We start from the raw sequence: 9,099 nt of genomic DNA, 5'->3' as shown, positions 1-9,099 counted from the left end.
TAAGAATACTGAACAAGTACCTTTGTGTAAAATTTCATAACAATCAGCCCAGGGGAACAAACTCATACGCACACAGACACACACACACAAAGTTTTTTATATATGGCTCCCTTCAGTCTTGACAGACTATGGATACCCACTGTAAGGGTGCCTGCGCGTGAAATTTTTGTGGAAAGAGTTGTGCAATCACCAACCAGACCTCTCCTGAGTCGACATTGTTGAATACCAGTGGCAAGTGGAAGTTCAGAACGACTGGAAACAATGCCGAGATAGGCGGAAAGCACATACAGCGCCTAGAATTCCCAAATGGTCACCCATCTGGTACGAGCCAGGCTCAACGTTGCTTAACTTTGGTGATCTGACGAGAACCGGTGGATCAACGTGATTATGCCGTACTTTTTATATAATAATAGAGATTTGTCGTCATTTTTCTTCGGATGATTGAACAGAGTTTGTTGCTTTACATTTAACTGATTCCCAACATTTTTAGCTCTTGAATGACTATAATATACTCACTAGAATTCGTATACTTATATATAGCACCTTGCATTAAGAGACGCGCTCTTTTTATTTTTTATATTTATTTATTTATTTTATTTACTTACTTATATATTTATTGGTAGCTAAGGAAGGCATGAATTTCTTTTTATTAAAGAGTGAAGAGATTAACTAAAAAATATTTCAACATGATCTTCTTTGTGAGTTGCTTGACTAAATACGTGCGTGTAAAATAACAAGGTGTCCTTGAAAGTACACAATGTCTTCTTTCTCAGTTGGGATCGATTTAACAATGGCCACTTTACACTCCAATTGAAAGATCGGAAAAGCATCGTGTGCACACAGACATTTATAAAGAAGTAAATTGACACCAGACAAAAATAATTCAGACACGTTTTAAGTTTCTGTTATCTTGCTCGACGGACAGTGCTTGGAGTTGTACAAAGCATTAGTAAACGTTTGAAGCATCTATATTTTATTTTTCAGATTTCAATACACTTGTCACAAATCCGCTTTTATTATTAGAAATTTTCAGTAGATAATTCCTCTCTGTCCCAAAAACTTTACGGTTTATCTACAATTTCCCCTTCGCTCTATCAAATCTAAACACAAATTCCATTAACAAAGCTTATTTCTTAGAACTTACCGCCTATAGAACCCCGTTCCCCTTGCTTGCAATAGAATAAATACTGCACTACAGTTACTGACTTAAAAGATAGTAAAAATATCGCATTCAAACATACAGATATTAAATCCATACGATTAAAAGAAATAGTGCTATTTCAATTACAAAAAAAATGTCAAAAAAAAAAAAAATTACTAATATAAGTAATAGTAACATTTTGGCTTTAGACAGACAGAGACAAAATTCTAATTATTTAAAGAAATAATAATGTCTCCATTATAAACTGAAGTAATACTATAGTTTTTTTTATTTATTTTTTACATAGGCATCACCACATTATCAAGGCCAAGAGGCCACTCAAGGATAAGGGTTAAAGAGTATACAGTAGAAATTGGACAATATAGTAATCATTAGTAATGAAAATTTGGTAAATTTGATAACTTATATGGAACGGCTCATCAAGAACTTATTTACGTTAGACTTGAAGACAACCATATTGTAGTCAGCCGGAAAGCAGGAAAACGGAAGACAATTCCACAGTTGCAGGTTCACACAGATACACAGATAATAAATCTCCGTGAATAACATAAGTAATAATATATTATATGTACTACTTCAGATGCCAAATTTCCATAATTATCAGTTTTGTAAGTTTTCAAAGCTATACTTTCAAATTGCATTGTTGTTAGTTTTCAAAAGTATAGTTTTCAATTGCATGTTCGTCAGTTTTTAAGGTTTGTATTTTAAATTGCATGTTAGTTAGTGGTCAAAACAATAATTTTCAAATTGCATGTCCGTTAGTTTTTAATGCTATAATTTTAAATTAATGGTTTGTAAGTTTTGCAAAACTATAGTTTTCAATTGCATGTTCGTTAGTTTTCCATATTCGTTAGTTTTTTTTTTTAACTATAGTTGGTAATTCCATGTTAGTCGGTTTCGAAAGCAATTTTCAATTGCATATTTTTTAGTTTTAAAAACTATAATTTTCAATTCAATATTCATTAGTTTTTTTAACTATAGTTTTCAATTCAATGTTTGTTAGTTTTGACAACAATAATTTCCAATTGTATATTTGTTAGTTTTTAAAACTATAGTTTCCAATTCCATATTCGTTAGTTTTTTAAACTACAGTTTTAAATTGCATGTTTGTTAGTTTTCAAAACTTTAGTTTTGAAAACTAACAATTGAAAGATCGGAAAAGCATCGTGTGCACACAGACATTTATAAAGAAGTAAATTGACACCAGACAAAAATAATTCAGACGCGTTTTAAGTTTCTGTTATCTTCCTCGACGGTCAGTGCTTGGAGTTGTACAAAGCATTAGTAAACTTTTGAAGTATCCATATTTTATTTTTCAGATTTCAATACTCTTGTCATAAATCCGCTTTTATTATAGAAATTTTCGGCAGATAATTCCTCCCTGTCTCAAAAACTTTACGGTTCATCTAAAATTTCCCCTTCTCTATCAAATCTAAACACAAATTCCATTAACAAAGCTTATTTCTTAGAACTGCCCGCCTATAGAACCCCGTTCCCCTTGCTTGCTTTCCAGATAACTACAACATCGTCTTCTATAAGTATAATGTAAACAAGTTTTTCGATAATTAAATTTTATCCAATTTCCTCCAATAACGGTCACTACGCTGCTTTCAGTGACCACCATGGACGCCTTAACCCTTATCCTCGAGTAACCTTTGGGCCTTGGTGATTCGCTTGTAAAAAAAGAGAAAAACATAGTAATCTGTAAAATGAAATGCTCTTTGAAAAAATGCAACACTATAATAATATTAAGAAAAAAAAACAGATACAACAGAAGACTACGACGATATTCGTCGAAGTGAAACAAACAGTGTTTTACGAGCTTCTACGTCTGACCTTTACTTCTGATTTCAAATGGAACATCAAATTCGTTACCAAATCGCTGGAAAAATGGTGGGATAACTTTTCCGCTCCAGTAGATATCTTACTGCTGATGTAATTCTCTACCTATGTAAGAGTCAAGTACATGCAAGGATCGAGTACTGTTGCCACATCTAGGCAGGAGCTGCTAGAAACAGCTTATTATGCCTTGACAGAGTTCAAAATAGACTTCGTAGCCTAGTGGGGGATGCCCTTTCCTCTGCAACCTCTTTCCCACAGAAGAGACGTTGCGAGCCTGTCTCTGCTTTGTCGTTATTTTCATGGAAAGTGCTTGTCTGAGCTGTAATCTATGGTTCCCCTTTGCCTGACTTCCACGACAAAAAATTGTCTAGCTGAAACCACTATCAATAATTTCCCCACTATTTATCTGTGCCTAAACCTAAGCGTAGATTCCGTAAACAAATCTTAGTTTCCGTGCTTTCAAGATGACTGCAATACGGTCGTTTTCAAGTCCAACGTAAACAAATTCTTGATTAGCTATTCTTTTAAGTAATCCAACTTATACAAATTCCCACTACTAACGATTACTATGATATTATCCCAATGACTATTGTACACTCATTAACCCTTATTTTTGAGTGGCCTCCTGGCCTTTATAAGTGGTAAATCCTTTGTAAAAAAAAATATTATTATACATACGCGAGTAATAAACCAATAAATCGTTACCGAGAAACAAACAGTAGTTCCTGTTTTGAACTTTTCTTTTTTATATGAAAAAAAAGTCCACAGAAGAATTCTGTTGTGTTTAACACTGCTCGCATAAAGATTATGTTGTTGGAATCCTTTAGTCTAGAAGACTATGGAGTTGCGCCTGTAGAGGTGGTTGAGCACCGTCTTCTGTGGCTGGATAAGCCTATTTTCGATCCACATTGTCGATTGCAGATGTTGGAGGTGAAGGTTGGTGCATCGAGATGCTGGTCTGTTGAATTTTGTTAACTGGCCTTTCTAAATAGTCTTTTTGGTTTCCGCCCGTTCTGCGATGAATGAGCCCTTTGGTTACCATTTGTCTCCTGATGTTGCGGACTTTAGCTTTGGGCTCCCAGCTGGTAGGGTCAGTATCATGCTTTCACGTCGCGTTTGCAAACGTCGATATACCGCAGGTGAAGATTACCATATTTCCTTTTGCCAGTAGTGAGTTCACCGTAGAAAATGTCTTTTGGAATTCGCCCATTTTCCACGCGGTACAGTTCCTTGTGAATAATCGTGAGTGCAGTTTTCACACTGACATCAAAGTGTGCATTTATTGGATATATATACACACGACGGCTCTTATCCAGGAAATTATTTATTTTAGCCAATCAACTCTGGAGTTCTAACTTCTTTGCTCCTCCTACCCTCTCATGATCCTTCACAGACTTCCTGACTTCCTTGAATCTCTTATGCCACTCAAAAATCCCGATTCATGCAAGATGCCCAAAAAGCAGTCTGAAGCATTCCATATGTTTTCAAAACTATAGTTTCCAATTCCATATTCGTTAGTTTCTTAAACTATAGTTTTAAATTGCATGTTTGTTAGTTTTCAAAACTTTAGTTTTCAATTCCATATTCGTTAGTGTGTTAGCTATATTTTTTATTATATTCGTTAGTTTTTTAAACAAAAGTCTTCAATTGCATGTTCCTTAGTTTTCAAAACTATAGTTTTTCATTGCACACTTGATAGTTTTCAAAACTACAATTTTCAATTGCATGTTCGTTAGTTTTTCAAACTATAGTTTTTAATTCCATATTATTTAGCTTTTTAAACTATAGTTTTAAATACCATGTTTGTTTAAAAATTATAATTGTCAATTCCATATTCCTTAGTGTTTAGCATTATAATTTTCAAATGAATTGATCATAATATATTCGCTAGAATTTTTATAGTTATATAGAACGTTTGCTTTAAGGGACGCGAACTTTCTTATTTCGGGATTAGCTAAGAAGCGCATGACTTGTTTTATTAAAAAATGGAGACATGAACTAAATAAGCGACGAACATGTTTTTCTTTCTGTGAGGGTTGTCTAAATACGTGCGTGTAAAATAGCAAGGTGTCCTTGAAAGTACACAATGTCTTCTTTCTCAGTTGGGATCGATTTAACAATGGCCACTTTACACTCCAATTGAAAGATCGGAAAAGCATCGTGTGCACACAGACATTTATAAAGAAGTAAATTGACACCAGACAAAAATAATTCAGACGCGTTTTAAGTTTCTGTTATCTTCCCCGACGGTCAGTGCTTGGAGTTGTACAAAGCATTAGTAAACGTTTGAAGCATCCATATTTTATTTTTCAGATATCAATACACTCGTCATAAATCAGCTTTTATTATTAGAAATTTTCGGTAGATAATTCCTCTCTGTCCCAAAAACTTTACGGTTTATCTACAATTTCGCTCTATAAAATCTAAACAAAAATTCCATTAACAAAGCTTATTTCTTAGAACTGCCCCCTATAGAACCCCGTTCCCCTCGCTTGCTTTCCAGATGACTACAACATTCTCTTCTATAAGTATAATGTAAACAAGTTATTCAATAATTAAATTCTATCCAACTTCCTGCACTAACGGTCACTACGCTGCTCTCGGTGATCATCATGAACTCCTTGCCCCTAATCTTCGGGTATCTTTGCGCCTATGTAACTTGCTTGTACAAAAAAGAGAAAAACATAGTAATTTGTAAAATCAGTTGCTCTTGGAAAAAAATGCAACACTATATAATATTAGGAAAAAAGAAACAGGTAAAGCAGAATACAACTATGACGACGAATAAAGAAGGAAAAAAATTTGAAATTCTAGTATTTGAATAGCACAACTGGCATCTCTAATTTTAGAAATTTTAGTGAACAACAAAAAATATTACATTTTGAAAGTATTTCCCTTAGAAAATGCTGAAACTTCTCTACAATAAATAATATTACATTTTAAAATGAATGACGTAGGTTCGTTAGTTCACAAAACTATAATTATCAATTGCATGTTTGTTAGTTTAAAAAAAAACATAACTTCAATTGCATGTTCGTTGGAGTTCAAAACTATAATTTTTATTGAATGTTTGTCAATATAATTTTAAATTGTATTTTCGATAATTTTCAAAACTAAAGCTTCCAATTACATGTCGCTAGCTTTTTAAACTACAATTTTCAATCAGTTTTTCGTTAGTTTTCACAAATATAATTTCCAATTGCATGTTCGTTTGTTTTCAAAACTAAAGTTTCAAATTTCATGTGCGTTAGTTTTTAAAAATATAATTTTTAATTGCAAGTTCTTAGTTTTCAAAATTAAAGTTTTCTATCGAAATTTTGTTAGTTTTCACAACTATAATTCTAATTGGTTGTTTATAAGTTTCCAAAAATATAGTTATCAATTGCATGTTAGTTTTCAAAACTATTATTTTTAATTCCATATTCGTGAGTTTTTTAAACTATAGTTTTCAATTCCATTTTCGTTAGTTTTCAAAATTATAGTTTTCAATTCAATGTTCTCGTTTTTATACTAAGTTTTCAATTTCATATCCGTTAGTTTTTTAACTACATTTTTGAACTGCGCGTTAGTTAGTTTTCAAAAATATAGTTTGTAATTGTATGTTTGTTGTTTTCAAAACTACATCTTTTACACCTCAAATTAAAAAAACTAAAGTTCAAATTAAAAAAACACAACTTCAAATTAAAAAACACAACTTCAAATTAAAAAACACAACTTCAAATTAAAATACACAACTTCAAATTAAAAAAATCCAAGTTCAAATTAAATTAAAATTTTATTACATGATAGATAAACCATTTATTCTCCAACAGGGAGGTCCTCTTCCCTGAGACATCTAGCGTGATGGCGTTGAACCCGATTACAGAATGCCTGAGACATGGCAGGAGTTACCACTTGGTAGGCTCGGTCGATGGCGGTCTCCACAAGACGAAGACGGTGCTCCACTTTTGTGATATCTTCCGGTTGTGGCACATGTATAACGCTCGGTAGATCCCTCTTGATGACGGCTTTGATGGCTGACCAGGCCATTTCGATGGGGTTGAGAGCCGGGCTGTATGGAGGCAAGCGAATAAACTCCACTTCTGCAAAAGCTGCCTGGTCGTGTAGTTGTTCCACTCGGGAATGGCACGGGGCGTTGCCAATTACCAAGGCTACCTGTCCGGCATCATATCCCATTGCGAAGACAGAATTGAGTAGTTCTGCAACCCATTGGTTGACATCCGGGTGCTTGTAGGCGCCACGCCTGCGGGTGAAGTTGATGAGTCCCTGTTGACTAATACCAGCAACCATGTGAATATTTGGACCTTTCGAGCCTGGAACATGTAGCACCACTCTCTGGCCCCTCGCGGATCGTCCAACGGTCCGAGTACAAAATAAGTTCACGTTTGACTCATCCAAATACACCACATGTTTACCAGCTCCCAATGCGGCCATAACCCTTTCTACATACAGATACGACGTTTTACCTTATTCTCCGGAGTGTTGACATTCTCGGCTTGCTTGTGAACCCGTTTTACAGTGAAGAGTCTACCATCGAGATGGTTATTTATGGTAGTAACGCTGATTGGGGGGTTGATTCCATGCATCTCCGAAATCTTCAAGGCCAACTCCTTGAGAGTGATGGTAGGATCTTCTCCGATTATATCAAGCATGTTGTTGACCATGTCCGGATTCACTTTCCCATGTCGCCTTCCACCCCGCGGCTTATCCTCCACGTCTTGCCCCTTGGCCTGTTTATTCACCCAGGCGTACGCGGTGTTCCTATTTATCCCACAGTTCTCTGCGACAGTTGTCCAGTCCCTGCTATTTCGAGCGGCTTCCAGAATCCGACGCTTAGGAGAATTTCGATTGCGTTTGTACTGACCACGTACTGTGCCTCTCTTGACTCCTCTACTTGATCGCACAACTACCGGAGATCCATTGTTATTTTCCATATTTTAAATTATTGTAATGTTAATTGTTAGAAACTTTTCTTTTTTATTGTTGCGAGCAACTACAAGTTATAGTGGGTAATTTGCATAAGTGATGTTATGCAAATTACCTTACAAAGTTTGAGTATGAATAATTCTAACATAATGTCACGTGCTTTTAAATTGAACTTGGGTTTATTTAATTTGATGTTGTCTTTTTTTAATTTGAAGTTATGTTTTTTAATTTGAAGTTTAATTTTTTTAATTTGAAGTTGTGTTTTTTAATTTGAAGTTGTGCTTTTTTAATTTGAGGTGTAAAAGGTGTAGTTTTCAATTCCAAATATGGTAGTTTTTAAAACTATAGTTTTCAATTCCATATTGGTTAGTTTTTTAAACTATAGTTTTCAATTAAATGTTCGTTAGTTTACAAAACGATAGTTTTAAATTGCATGTTCGTTAGTTTTCGAAACTAAAGTTTTCTTTCGCAGATTTTTTTAGTTTTTAAAACTATAATTTTAAATTATATTTTTGCTAGTTTTACAAAACTATAGTTTTAAATTGCATGTCGTTAGTTTTAAAAACTGCACTTTTTAATTAATTGTTCGTTATTATTCAAAACTATAGTTTTCAATTCAATATTCCTAAGTTTTCACAGCTATAGTTTTTAATTAATTGTTTGTTAGTATTCAAAACTATAGTTTTCAATTCGATATTCGTTACTTTTCTAACTATAATTTTTATTCAATATTATTTTGTTTTTAAACAATAGTTTTCAGTTACGTGTTCGTTAGTTTTCAAAACTTATTTTGAATTTATTGTTCGTAAGTTTTCAAAACTAAAGTTTTCAATTGCACGTTCGTTAGTTTTCAACATTATACTTTTCAAATGTCATGTTAGTTTTTAAACTATAGTTGTCAATTGCATGTTCGTTTGTTTAAAATCTCTCTTTCTAAATTGCATGCTTCTTAGTTTTCGAAACAATTCTTCTTACATTCAATGTTCGTTAGTTTTCAGAACTATAATTTTCAGTTGCGTGTTTGTTAGTTTATTAAAACAATAGTTTTAAAATTCCATATTTATTAGTTTTAAAAACTATAGTTTTCAAATTTAATATTCGTTAATTTTAAACTCTATAGTTTTAACTTGCGTTATTGTTAGTATTAAAAACTATACTTTTAGATTCCA

The 9,099-nt window shown here is 33.4% G+C and overlaps 1 pseudogene; it reads right to left on the bottom strand.

Moving 5' to 3' along the window:
- Positions 1 to 281: 281 nt before the first annotated feature.
- On the bottom strand, positions 282 to 398 carry LOC145263311 (5S ribosomal RNA; annotated as a pseudogene).
- Positions 399 to 9,099: the final 8,701 nt, after the last annotated feature.

This window comes from Euprymna scolopes, chromosome 38 (genome assembly GCF_053919585.1).
Source record: "Euprymna scolopes isolate OS-2025 chromosome 38, ASM5391958v1, whole genome shotgun sequence".
In the NCBI taxonomy this organism is placed as follows: domain Eukaryota; kingdom Metazoa; phylum Mollusca; class Cephalopoda; order Sepiida; family Sepiolidae; genus Euprymna; species Euprymna scolopes.
The sequence above is the reverse complement of the archived record's forward strand: the minus strand, read 5'-3'. Positions and strand labels throughout refer to the sequence as shown.